The sequence below is a fragment of the Micrasema longulum genome, unplaced genomic scaffold, assembly GCF_059751315.1.
Source record: "Micrasema longulum isolate JH-2025_06_02 unplaced genomic scaffold, ASM5975131v1 h1tg001317l, whole genome shotgun sequence".
Lineage (NCBI taxonomy): Eukaryota > Metazoa > Arthropoda > Insecta > Trichoptera > Brachycentridae > Micrasema > Micrasema longulum.
In genome coordinates, this window is record NW_028278504.1 from 286177 (window position 1) to 299040 (window position 12864).

Here is a 12864-nt window from a genome sequence, read left to right on the forward strand (position 1 = left end):
TTGCAATCTAGCTCCTGTTTGTAAACTATTATTTTTTATCCCTCGTCTTGGCGGATCTAATATTTTTTCTACTAAGCATTTGACGGTTTAAAAGGGTTAAGAATCCCAAACAATTTTTTTTTTGTTTTAATCAAAGTTTATTTTTATTATGAATGAGAAAGTTCAGTGATTTAAAAAAATATATATTGTGTGTAGACTGTCAAACTAAGCCAAGATTTAAAAAAAGTATGTTTTTATTTCAGAGTAATAATTTTCTAGAGAAGTCTTTAAGCTCTATTGCATAGAACAAAAGCGTTCTAAATTTTTGGTTTAGTTTTATTTTGGTTTTTAGTTTAACAACAAATGTGTAATAGACGATTTCGGTTAGAGCTTGCAATTCTCAACCCAAGTACCTACGGCCCGTTGTATTGCTGTAATCTGTAGCTAACATCATGGTCAATAATCATAGAAGTGTTTTTCTCCGTATGGGCGACTCCATTAGGTAATTACTCTAAGGTTTTTATATATCATATCGGTACCTTAAGGTGATTCTAAACGAAAATATGAAACTAATTATTCATAGATGGCGCTTTTATAATTTTTTAATTAAAATGCCATTTTTACGTTTGTTTTCTATGGAAATTTTACAAAACTTGGTTTGCGGAAACTTTAAACTATCTTGATTGTAACAAATACCATAACAATAAAATTTATGTCCTTTTCACAAAATGGTGTACAAAACAAAAAATAACTTGATAATCTTATCTCATTCATAATAACTTATATTATTTTTTGTTTTGTACACCATTTTGTGAAAAGGACATAAATTTTATTGTTATGGTATTTGTTACTATCAAGATAGTTTAAAGTCTCCGCAAACCAAGTTTTGTAAAATTTCCATAGAAAATAAACGTAAAAATGCCATTTTAATTAAAAAATTATAAAAGCGCCATCTATGAATAATTAGTTTCATATTTTCGTTTAGAATCACCAAAAGTCACAATGAACGAAATGTTTAGGAAACACGATTTTGTGCCTAGTAATAAATAAATTAATATAATAAAAAATAAATTATATTACAATAATAACAATCCACCCTATGTTATTTTATCGTTTGTGTGGATTTTTCCATGGTGTGAAGTGAGCCTATAGGTAGATTTATTTTTTTGTATAATGGTCAAGTAGTCGGCACGATTGTCTACCATGCAAGAGGTCTCGTGTTCGATTCCCGATATGGTTGACACGAAATATTAGTTTAAAAATGCGTTCTGAAACTAGAATATTTGATTGATTAATTCATTAATTGATCTGAAGGCAAAAGTGATGATGTTGAGATTTATTTTATTTTTGAATGAAACATATTTTTTTTTGTGTTTTATCAATTTAAAACTAAATTTACCACTTGAATATAAAACTAATACTCATTCAATGAGGAAGTTCAGCGCTACAGGAAATTAGATGTAAAAATGTTTTCTTAAAGGCGGTAAAAGTTAGAGAATTAATTTGTAGATACTGCGAAGTTTCTCAACAATGTATGAAAAAATTATAAAAATTAACTACTTTAAATAAACGTAACAAGTTCTTCTAAATCAACCAACGATTGAGTGTTGTGAGTTGTGATAGATTTTCGGTTTGCGGGAAGCCTTTGGTTTTAGTTTGGTTTTATTCTCTCTGGGCTTTTTAACCAGTGCAAATCTCGAAGATGTTGTGAGATGTGAGAATATTTTTTTACTCCCGTAATAAGCCTTGCTGCTGCATTGAAAACAGTTTGATATTTTGTGAAATTCATATTTTCTCACTCTGAACAACTATAAAGAGAATGCTAGAACCTTAAATGCAAATAAAAACTTTAATTTATTTTAATAAATTTTTCATATTTTATTTTTTTGTGTAGCTACTTTCATATAATATTTATTTTCTCTCGTGTGAAAGAAGAAAGGGGTAAGGCTAATCTGTGGTTGCTCCGTATGAATCTGCCGGCGAAAAGATTTTTTAAGACCGAGAAACGAAAAACGTTTTCTTTTCATATAATTTATTTAATTATTATTGTAATTTTTAATTTTTTTACACGTGGAATACGTACATACATAGTGGCGTTACACGGGTACGCTTTTGTTTTAATTTTTTGTCTATTATTTATTCTTGTATTTAGTTATATAAAGAAAACTGTAATTGGTCTATAATTTTAGTTTATTTGTAAATATTTTATTTTTTTGTAATAATGGCTGTTATTTTATTTTAATAAAAAAATAAAATTAAATAAATTATACACATGTGAAAAAATATTTAAATGATAAGCAAACTTTTGAGGCGCACTGTACCCACATTCCGCAGTACGGCTTACTAGCGCAGTTGTTCGTATGGAAAAATAAATATGGCTATTTGTAACAAAGCTACACTGATACAAATGAATCGAAAAATGGTAGCTACAGAATGCATTAACCGTTTTTAAGAAAGTCTATTATTCATCTTGTTATTTTAGTTTCTTTGCGCGATAGAGACAGAGGTATGCGTAAATTATTGAATATTTTATTTGACTTCATTGTGTCGGTTACATATTTATATACTTAGGTATCCATAGCGAGAGATACTCCGGGGAAGCTGCAAGCTGGAACTCCGAAACGTGGAACTTGATTGTCCGCTGTTGACTGGAAGATAGCAAAGTATTATTCTATTATGGCTATCAAGTTCAAAAGTTATACTAAGTTCGGTACTACCTACATACGATTTTTGAGCATCTAATGGGGAAAAAAAACATGATTTTTCTTCCAAGGGTTCATTACTCTTTATTACGGAAGGAAATAAGATTCACGTGAACTCGTGTCTGTATTTAGAAGAGGAAGTAGGTAGGTGTCGGCGGGGAGGGGGTGGCCAAGGGTAGGTACCGGCACCAGGGTTGGAGGGCGGCGGAGTGTGGCGAGTCTCCCTTCCCCGCGCTGCGCCGCGCCGCGCCGCGCCCCCGCGGTCAGGCCGCCTGACCTTCACATTCGAGCGCATACATTCATCGATTGTTCCGATTTCGTGTTCGGCACATTCCTGGGATGCTGATCCCCCCTGCCGCTGCCCCCCCGGCCCTCGCCGCCGCCCCCCCGGGGGCCGCGGCCGCCAGCCCCGACCCGCGCGTCCCCAGTCCGCCCGCCGCTGCCGAGCGCGCCGCACGCGTAGTGAGTGAGTGCCCAGTGGACCGGTGATTTAGCAGTCGGCCCGCATTCCTGCCGGCCCCCGACTTCGGTCCCCCTGAGACCAGCTGCCCCGGTACGTGCCCTCTTTTGTCAGGAAACCCGAGTCGCGGGATAGGTACGCCGCCGATCCCGGAGCGGTCCTCTTCCCGCGACGAGCGTGTCACGGATCAACAGGTCCGATTCAAAACACGACCGTACACAACGCGATATCAGGCCGCGAGGTAGCCGAACCCCGAACTCCCTCGAGACTCGGCGTGTCGGTTCACGGGACTGCGAGGACCGCCAGCCCAGTGTCGGTCGCCGGTCGCGTCAGGAATGTAGGTTATCCTTCGTGGTACGCGCGCGAGCGCCGAGGACTGGCCACTCGGAGTAGACGCAGAACCAGCCTCTGCCTCCCGCCAGTAACGCCGAATGTCTCACAATTATTTCTACTCTCGATTCAAAATGCATCTGGGTTACTATCAAACTACCTTAACGACGCCGACGGTTGTTATTGAGAGCATTCTCCGCGGACGGTCATATTACCTATATCTACCTGTATTGATATCATTCATTAGCCAACGATTGTTTACATGTTATTCATTTGGTGCGTAATTAGACGTATTCTAACGTAAATGATTAGATACATTATTTTACTACAGGAAGTTTATCATTACTAAGATTAAATACCAATTATTTTATTGAAGGTAGATTTGTGTCTGCATGTCATTATGCGACTCATCTACATTTAGTAAACAGATTGTACGTTTTATAGAATTAAACATAATAGGTACCCCTTTTTTTGTACAATATGTCAGTGATATTAAAATCTTTACATATTATATCGTAAATGTATTGACTTGCAATGTTATGTAGAGGTTTATAATAAATTATTATGCACAATTTGTACGTATAAATATTCAACAATTTAATCAATACCATTTCTATAGAAACCTATCCAGATTTCAACACTTTATTTGCTGTAAATATTTTGATAAACTCGCCTTGTATCTTGCACTGAAATTACTAAGAAATAATTTTATTATGATCGTATTACGATATCTGAATTCCACGATATTTTTAAAGGACTAAAATAAACATTTTGAAGTATAAAGTAAAGACCGCAGTTCAACTTTTTTCCTCACGCGTTCTAGTTAAACACATGCTTTTTTATAACTTATGTTAGATACAAACTTGATTAATTGTTTCAATAGTAAAAAAAGTGTTATTTGGGTAGAAATAATCGTTTTACTAAATGAAATAACAATTTACATAAATCAAAAGCGAAGTTAGTCATGTCCGAGTGTTATTTAGTCAGAAAAAACCATTCCAGTCACATTCTTTCTACTTTACCTTCACAGTCTATAGCACCGTGAGGTCACCCAACTTTTCACACATCCAGCCAAGTTCACTAAATGCAAATTGAGATGATGGATACGCCTTCAGCGGCGATTATCTCATAATAGGAGTAAGGTCGAATTAATTCATCAGAGTACTTACCTACGCGTTAACACGTCGGACCGGAGCCCGAGTGAATGACTGAGTACAGCAAATTGTGTACTAAGGCTCAAAAAAAATATCGTGGTCTCATCGAGAATTGAATCTGGAACTGCAGAAAGCCAATATATTTGGTATTAGACACAAATTCCACCAAAAAAGGTCAACGAAAAAACAGTAATAGCAATCCGGGAACATCGAGAATTACTTTATTTCCAACGTCTAAATATGAAATATTTATCAATTTATAAAACGCCCAATAAAAACACATTTTTTTGTACATTTTTGCAATTATTTTAATTGAGAAATCTTGACAAAATATGTATAAAATTAAAAAATGATTGGTACATACATAATTTATAATTACGTTTCTACATCTCGTGTTTTACAATTATTTATATAGTATACACATATGTACCCATTATGTTTTATTTACATTTCATTTTTACTAACATGTTATTATTATTATGGATAACTTATATAGCGCCATTTTCGTAATATAATACCTCAAGGTCGCTTTACAAAGTGATTATATAAAGATATAAATTGAATTTTAACTTTTTAATTTAAGAAAAATAATGTACTTTTTCATACTACTTTTCCACCACATGCTAAGAATTTATTCAAATGATTTAGAGAACAAGTGGGTTTTAAGTTTCTTCCGAAACATCTCTTCACTCTTACAGTTTCAGATTTCTGCTGGGAGAGCATTTCATGCCGTAGGGCCTGCGACCGCAAATGCACGTTCGCCGAATTTAGTGCGCCGTTTGCGTAGAGGTATAATAACTTTTCCTTTCGACGTAGATATAGCTGATCTAAGCGTAAGATGTCTGTCAGCTAGTTCATCTGGAATGTAGAGTTCCCTAGATATTCTGGAGCAGAGTTGTTCCTCAAAATTAGATATTATAGGTATTCTAAAAGATACACAATTAGCTATTATAGGTATTCTAAAAGATACACAATTAGATATTATATACATTCTAAAAGATACATAATTAGATATTATAGGTATTCTAAAAGATACACAATTAGATATTATAGGTATTCTAAAAGATGCACAATTTTCCACTGTATGGAGTTCAGGGCCCCGATTACCACGGAAAGTTGACAGAGTTATCTTCGATTGTTTATCAAGATAGAACGATATTTGTGTACGAAAATGAGTATATTTGCATGAACATTTAAAGTATCTTCGTCGGTAACCTATAATTGAACATGTTAAGAAGAAAAAGTTGTATTTATATTCTGCTTTTCATACAGAAAACTTAATTTTACTTTGTAGATAAAATTTAAGATAAATGTTAACTTCCCATTGTAATCGAGGTCCCGGATAGGGCGAGTTTCATGTGTTTTTGAAATCGATAATTAACTGTTTTAATATTCGTTATTGATTTTCCGAAAATCGATCTAAAAACGTTAGTATTGCTTTAGAATATAATTCCACAATTTTTTCTCTATATTATATTCTCACCAATATAAATTTTTAAAAATTCAACCTAAATTCTTAAGATTTATAAATTTTTAACTATCGATTCCTCTTGATCAAATCGATTGTAATTCTTTAGTGCTTAAACTAACTTAAAAACATGTAGTCGACGGATAATTAGTGATTTGATGATGCACTGAAATCTACTTTGGCAAACAAATGTTTATCGCAGGAGGCTAAACTAGCAGTTCACAATACAGTTCTAGTGCCAACTATAATGTGTGGGAGCGAAGTATGGAATTGGAAAAATGGTGATGAAAGTAGGTTAAATGTTGTCGAAATGTGATCCCTCAGGCGAATGTGTGGTAAAACGATGTATGGTAGGTGCACAAATGTCGAGATCCGTGAACTGTGTAAGGCTGAGATACGCATTATGGACAGAATCAAGAAAGGGGTGCTGCGTTGGTTTGGACATGTAGAGCGAATGGACAACGAAAGAACGGCTAAAAGGGTCTACGATGCAAATGTTGATGGATGCGGAAGACTGAGAAAGACATGCCACGACCGAGTCCATCAAATACTTGAATATGGACATGTCAAAAGTAGGAATAGTCGGCGTGCGTGCATGAGAAGATGTATAAATGTAGAGTCTGTATGCAAAGATAGAGTGACATGACGTTCTATTCTTTCTGCCTACCCCTATAAGGAAACAGCGTGATAGTTTGTTTGTCCTTGATTTGACGAGCCTCGTAACATTTAATGTACCTTTATCTCGGACCCGTCAGACTAACAAAACGCTATTTTATATAAACAAATCTAGTAGTCATTATTATAGTCACTCGCCTATTCAGAGACTACATAAACTTGCCAATGGATTTAGCTCTATTGATATCTTTTGCTGTTCAATATCCAAATTTAAAGAAAGACTTTTATTAATGATAGAATAATTTATTGGGTCATTTAGCCATTTTGTGTTCAAGTCTGTATTGTTTTTATGGTTTTATCGATTTAAATTTCTTACCTTTGAATTTGTATTAATTTTTTTTATACTCGCCATCACTCTGTAGTTTATAGTTTACAATTACCATATCTGTGTATGTTTTACCATGTAAAAGCCCGCCAGGGCGTTAAAAATAAATTAATTAAAACAATTAAAAAAACTGACGTCAATAAATCAAATAATATTCACATTACGTGCAAATATTTTAATCAATTTTACGCATCGTTCATCCCCTAATTCAATAAATGTTTTTGTTTTCTTTCATCAAACAACAGTTCAATATTTATTTATTCACGTCTATCCTCAAACTGAATAATGAATGATGAATGATGAAATCAGGTGAGAGTGTAAATCTGAGTCAAGTATAATTGACTAGATTAAGAAAGGGTCTCTGAGATGGTTTGGTCATGTAGAACGAATGGACGACGAAAGAATAGTAAAGCAAGTATATATGGCGAAAATGAACGGAACGGTGGGACGAAGGTGACCAAGGAAGACGTTGCATGATCAGATAAACCAAAATCTTAAGTCTGGTCATTTCAAAAGCAGACAGAACCGAAGGGCTTGTATGACGAGATGTATGAATGTGGAATAAGCTAGGAATGTATGCCAGGATAGACGTGTGTGGCGGTCTATTCTCTCTACCTACCCCTACGGGGAAATGACGTGACGATAGTAGAAGTAGTCTATCCTCAAATACCATGTAAAAAAATGAAATTATCATGTAAAACAATCGTAGAGTTGATAAATTATTTAAGTCCATTTTTATTTGGTCAACGGGTTGCAATCTGGACCGTGCGTTGAGATTCGGTTCCCAAATCCTGCAAAGTTTTCAGGAGTAGATTAATAATTTACGCTAAATCCAACTTTAATTCAATCTCGTTTTGTAGATTTTATATAGTTAATATTGTAGTAAACGCGTTTAATAACGGAACGATTAATATTGAACTGCCCTGCGTCAACAAGAAAATAATTCAATGATATTTCATTTTAGGAACACTATAGTACTCGTATATAGATATAATTAATTTATGGTCAGGTACATTCGATTACTACAGAAACAATAAAACTACAATATATTTATAATGTAGGTGTTGGTACTCTGTAAAACCTATGAAATGAATAAACTATAAATATAATAAATTTACCCATAAAATTATACCGTTGTGCACGGGGGTGTGATATTTTTTATATTTTTGATTAATATACTATATATTTAAAAAAAAAATTGTTTAGATGGTAAATTTACAGATTGAATTGACTCACTAGTATAGCAATAAGATTAAATTATAATTAAACTAAATACAGGGTGTTCTTTCTGAACTGTCACATTCGAAACCACTATGATCAGTATGGGCAAGAAGGCATATTGGCATATTTAAAAAAAATATTTAGAACGAAGAAAACTTGTAAAAATAAAACATTAAAAATAACTAATGGTTGCTTACTTCTGAAGGGGAGAAGCGAGGGGGGCGCGGCCGCGTGGTTAACGGTGTGTCAAACTCCCCCCTCCCTCCACCTTGTTTCTCTCCAGCAGAAGTTAGCAACCATTTGTTTTTTTAATTATTTTATTTTTTTAAATTTTATTCGTTCTAAAAATTTATTTTAATGTACTAATATGTCTTCTTGCTCATACCAAACATCATGGTTTCGGTTGTGACAGGGCTTAAAGAACACCTCTATATCTGAAAATATACATTCATTTGTAATCTAGTTCCATAATAACATTAGGGTTGGTTGTCGGTACCAGGAATCCAATTTGAGCTTGTAATTTCGCCCTTGTATCATTATTTATATATTATGAAAAATAATACCCCAAAAAGTAATACATGCATATTAATGACAGTATTATCGGAAACTAATTTATTTATTTATTTATTATATTTACGGCCTAAGCCAATTACAACAGTTGCATGAAGAAATATAAACACAAAAAACTGAACGAAAATAACATAAAACTAAGTAGCAAAGACAAACAAGGGCAAAACAATAATTCCATACAATATATTCATAAAAACGAAAGCCATAAGACTTTGAGCTAAACCATGCCAATCCAACTTCATCCCACACTGTTTAGTCGCGAAGATATCTACGAAAAGCCGGAAGATCTATCCTAAAGAATTCCAAGTCGTGTGATGAATTGACTAATTTACACATTCTGAACATAAAATCAAAAGTTGCTCTAAGAAGATTCAATAAATAGCAGATTTTGACTTCTGGTGTAAATCTTATGGTTCTAATGTACTTTGATAATAAATTCAATAAATACTTAGAAAAATGTGTTACCATAAAGGAACTATGCTATTTTCCGGTATTTTCACAATTAATTTAATTGTATTTGTGTATTTAAATGACACATCATGTTTATTAATTCTTTTCCGCACCTAATGGTGCATAGGGCACTGCGTTGTTACATCAATTGCAGCGTAATTTTTCAAAAAAATATTTTTTTACATGAAGGTAAGATGATCAGTCTACGCTTCAGGTAGGTACCAGTCCAGGGACTATGAATTATTCTAGTGTAAAAACACCCTTTTAAATGAATATTTCAAATCAACCATGCCGAGAATCGAACCGGAGACCTCTTGCATGGTAGGCAAACACGCTGATCATGACACCACGAGGCCGACATGTCATGTTTATGCAAACACAAATTTTTATAATACATACAGGCACAATATAAATAAAATACAAATAAAGAAAATTAAAGCTAGGACAAAAAAAATCATAATTACTACCTCGTGACAAGATCTGGTCTATCTTAGTGATTGTTTAAATCTAGAAAGAAATTACAATATTTGAGTTTGTTCAAATGTTTGTAGACAAAAGACTGGATTCACCCCCTCGGGAGTCATTAAGATCAACAAATTACAATTGGGATGGAGAATACCTTAGAAAAGGGAATATGGAAGTCTTGGCATCTCCAGGGCTAATGACCTGGCATCGGCTGGTTTAAGTGGCCACTTTACACTCTGTGTAACATTCACCATTTTGCTTATGTTTAAACATCGATATTTCTTCCATTTGTTGATTTTAGTGGAGTTAAAGAGCTGAAACCTTTATTGTTGTGATGAGATTCATCTGAATAATTTCACATACTAGGCAACGCCTGAAAACAATTTTCCAATTTTTAAACCTCTTCTTGGACCAGTTGGTTTTTATTGCAATATTTGAGTTTGTCCAAACGTTTGTAGACAAAAGACTGGATTAGTGGCCACTTAAACCAGCCAATGACAGGTCATAAGCCCTGTAGATGCCTAGTCTTCCATATTCCCTTTTCTAAGGTATTCTCCATCCCTGTTGTAATTTGTTAATCTAGAAAGAAATGATGACAATTTAAAAAATTAACACTGTAGGTACAGTCCTCGGAACAGGTTATCCTAGTGTGACTCTTAAATCAATTTTGTATACTTTTTTTATACAGCATGATATAAAATCAAATAAAGAAACGTTAAGATGAGTCACATAATACGAGTATACGCTATCTTAGTGTTTATTTTGCATAATGCCATTGGTATTTTTTGCATCCATTTTCTGGATTCTTATATCATTATGAATTACTTCTGACGTCATTAGCAACTGCGAAATTACGTAATTCATTCATTTTCGCATCCACACAATAATGGCCATCACGATACCACTATGAATAGATAGATACGTATATGTGTGCTGAAAATACTAATGAATTTGGTATATACATATTTATATCTATTTCTTGAACCGATGATTATTAATATTTATTAAGAGTTTGTTTTTCGCTTCAACTCTATAGATTATATCTAAATTTTAAATGCAAGTGACTTATTAACAGACTACAACAGAGGTGAAGAACTTTTAGATAAGGCAATATAGAAGTCCAGGCATCTACAGGGCTTATTGGCTGGTTTAACCCTGGTAGATAGATGAATAAAGCATTTATGCTCCTAACTTATTTTATACATACTCGATGAAAGATTTTAATATCTACGAACACGCACAGCGCAAAGATCTATATTTCTCTGAAAACTGCACGTAAATTGGTTAAGCTGTTTAGGAGGAGTACGGAGATATCACACGCACAGAGGAATTATTTATATAAAGATTATTTCTTTTAAAAAAAAGCAAATCGGTTCAGTTTTAGGGTGCGGAAAATGGGACAGCCAAACGTTGATTTTGTCGACTTTAGCTAGGGATTATTAGTCCGACGTGCAGTTGTCTTTTTTACACTATCAGAGAGGCATTTACGAGAGTGGTTGAAAAGTTAATATTTTTTTACAGATAGGGGGAGGTCTGTGGGCAAAAACTTAAGACAGAGTGGTGTAGGGGTTCTATCCTCTGCCTACCCCTACAGGGAAACAACGTGTTAGTTTGTTTGCTCTATTTATTATTGCTGTCAATGTGGGGCAGTCACTACAACTCGGTAATTTCAAAATCAGGATTGTTGAGTTAATCACTAAAACACATATTTGCATCTTTCTCTATGAATAAAGACAAGTCATGATGCATTCAAATTATATTATTATGAATCGAATGCACAGCTTGTTTTCGTAACATTCATGTTGAAGGACATGTGTTTTTAGCGGTTAACTCAAAAATGTTGATTTTTAAGTTATTTAGTTACCCCATGATAACAAGGCAGATATTATAAAAAGATCACAGGTAATGTGCCTGCTCTCTAAGTTTGTAATATTAACTTAAAGTCAGAAATGAATGTTTATTTTGTTTATTTTGTTATAATCTCAAATTAAGCAACTCGCCACTTAGCGCAAAAGTCGACTTACCATAAATTATTAATAAATACAAATAAACGAAAGGTTACGTTGAGTTGCATTTTCTCGCATTATACAATCCTGCTAGCTTTGCCTAATATGAAAGGTTAACGTTATGTTATATTATAGCATGTAAATTAATTCATTGTAATAATAATTCTTAATTCTCCAATGACCCGCCTTTGTCGTATTGTTAACTCAGGACAAGATCTGGACTTTTTTGGTTTAAGTTTACAACGATTTAAACGAACACTAAATAAATAGTCCATTTCTTGTCTTGATGTCCCTTATGTTTGTCAATGCTTCTTTTCTTTTTTTAAATGTTTTAAACTATTCTTTTATTGTAATATTTAAACCCTATAAATTGTATACATGGGCAATGTCCGTTAATAAATAAAGAAAATGTACAGTAGTTTTTGTCATTTAGGGAGATCAAATTAACATTTTCAGACGTGTATTAAAATTATTTATAGCGGACATTTTTGGCTTATTTGTATCATTTTATGAATAATAATTGGAAAATAAGTCGTTCGAACTGTTATAACTTCTGAACGCAAGTAGCTAGAAAAACTTGGAGTATGGCGTTAAAGTAACAGTAGTTGCAGATTTCCAAATTATTATTATACTTTGGATGAAAGAGCGGCATGCTTTTGCTATCAGTGGTTGACATTGTGGATTTTTCAATACCGAATCACTTCCGCGCTAGACCTTTTCATTAGACGCAGACGATACAGATGAAGCTCGGCTTTGGCGACGACTGTTTACAGCTGTTTCTGAAGCCTTTTATCTGTCAGTTCTATTTCGCATTTTTTTATTCAAGGCACGTAATTTATCCCGCGAATATTGTAACTTTTACAGAATTTGCGTAGCGCCGCCTTCACAGTGAGCAAAATCGTATTTTAATTACGCCTCGATAGGGAAACAACGCCTCTCTTTCAACTAAAGTTTTTTTTGTAATAAATAAAAGCGTTTTTTGTGATTAAAATGCCATACTTCAAATTATTCTGTATAATGAAATATCTCTAGACGCAAGCAGGGGAGGAGTGGGGAGTT

The 12864-nt window shown here is 33.9% G+C and overlaps 1 protein-coding gene across 1 annotated transcript in view; it reads left to right on the forward strand.

Moving 5' to 3' along the window:
* The first annotated feature begins 2593 nt into the window (after positions 1 to 2593).
* Positions 2594 to 12864, forward strand: part of ex (FERM domain containing expanded) — a 61741-nt gene continuing 51470 nt past the window's right edge. Inside the window, exon 1 of the mRNA XM_088235024.1 lies at positions 2594 to 3234. The gene's annotated coding sequence lies outside the window, so the exon portion shown is untranslated. The remainder of the gene's footprint in view (positions 3235 to 12864) is intronic.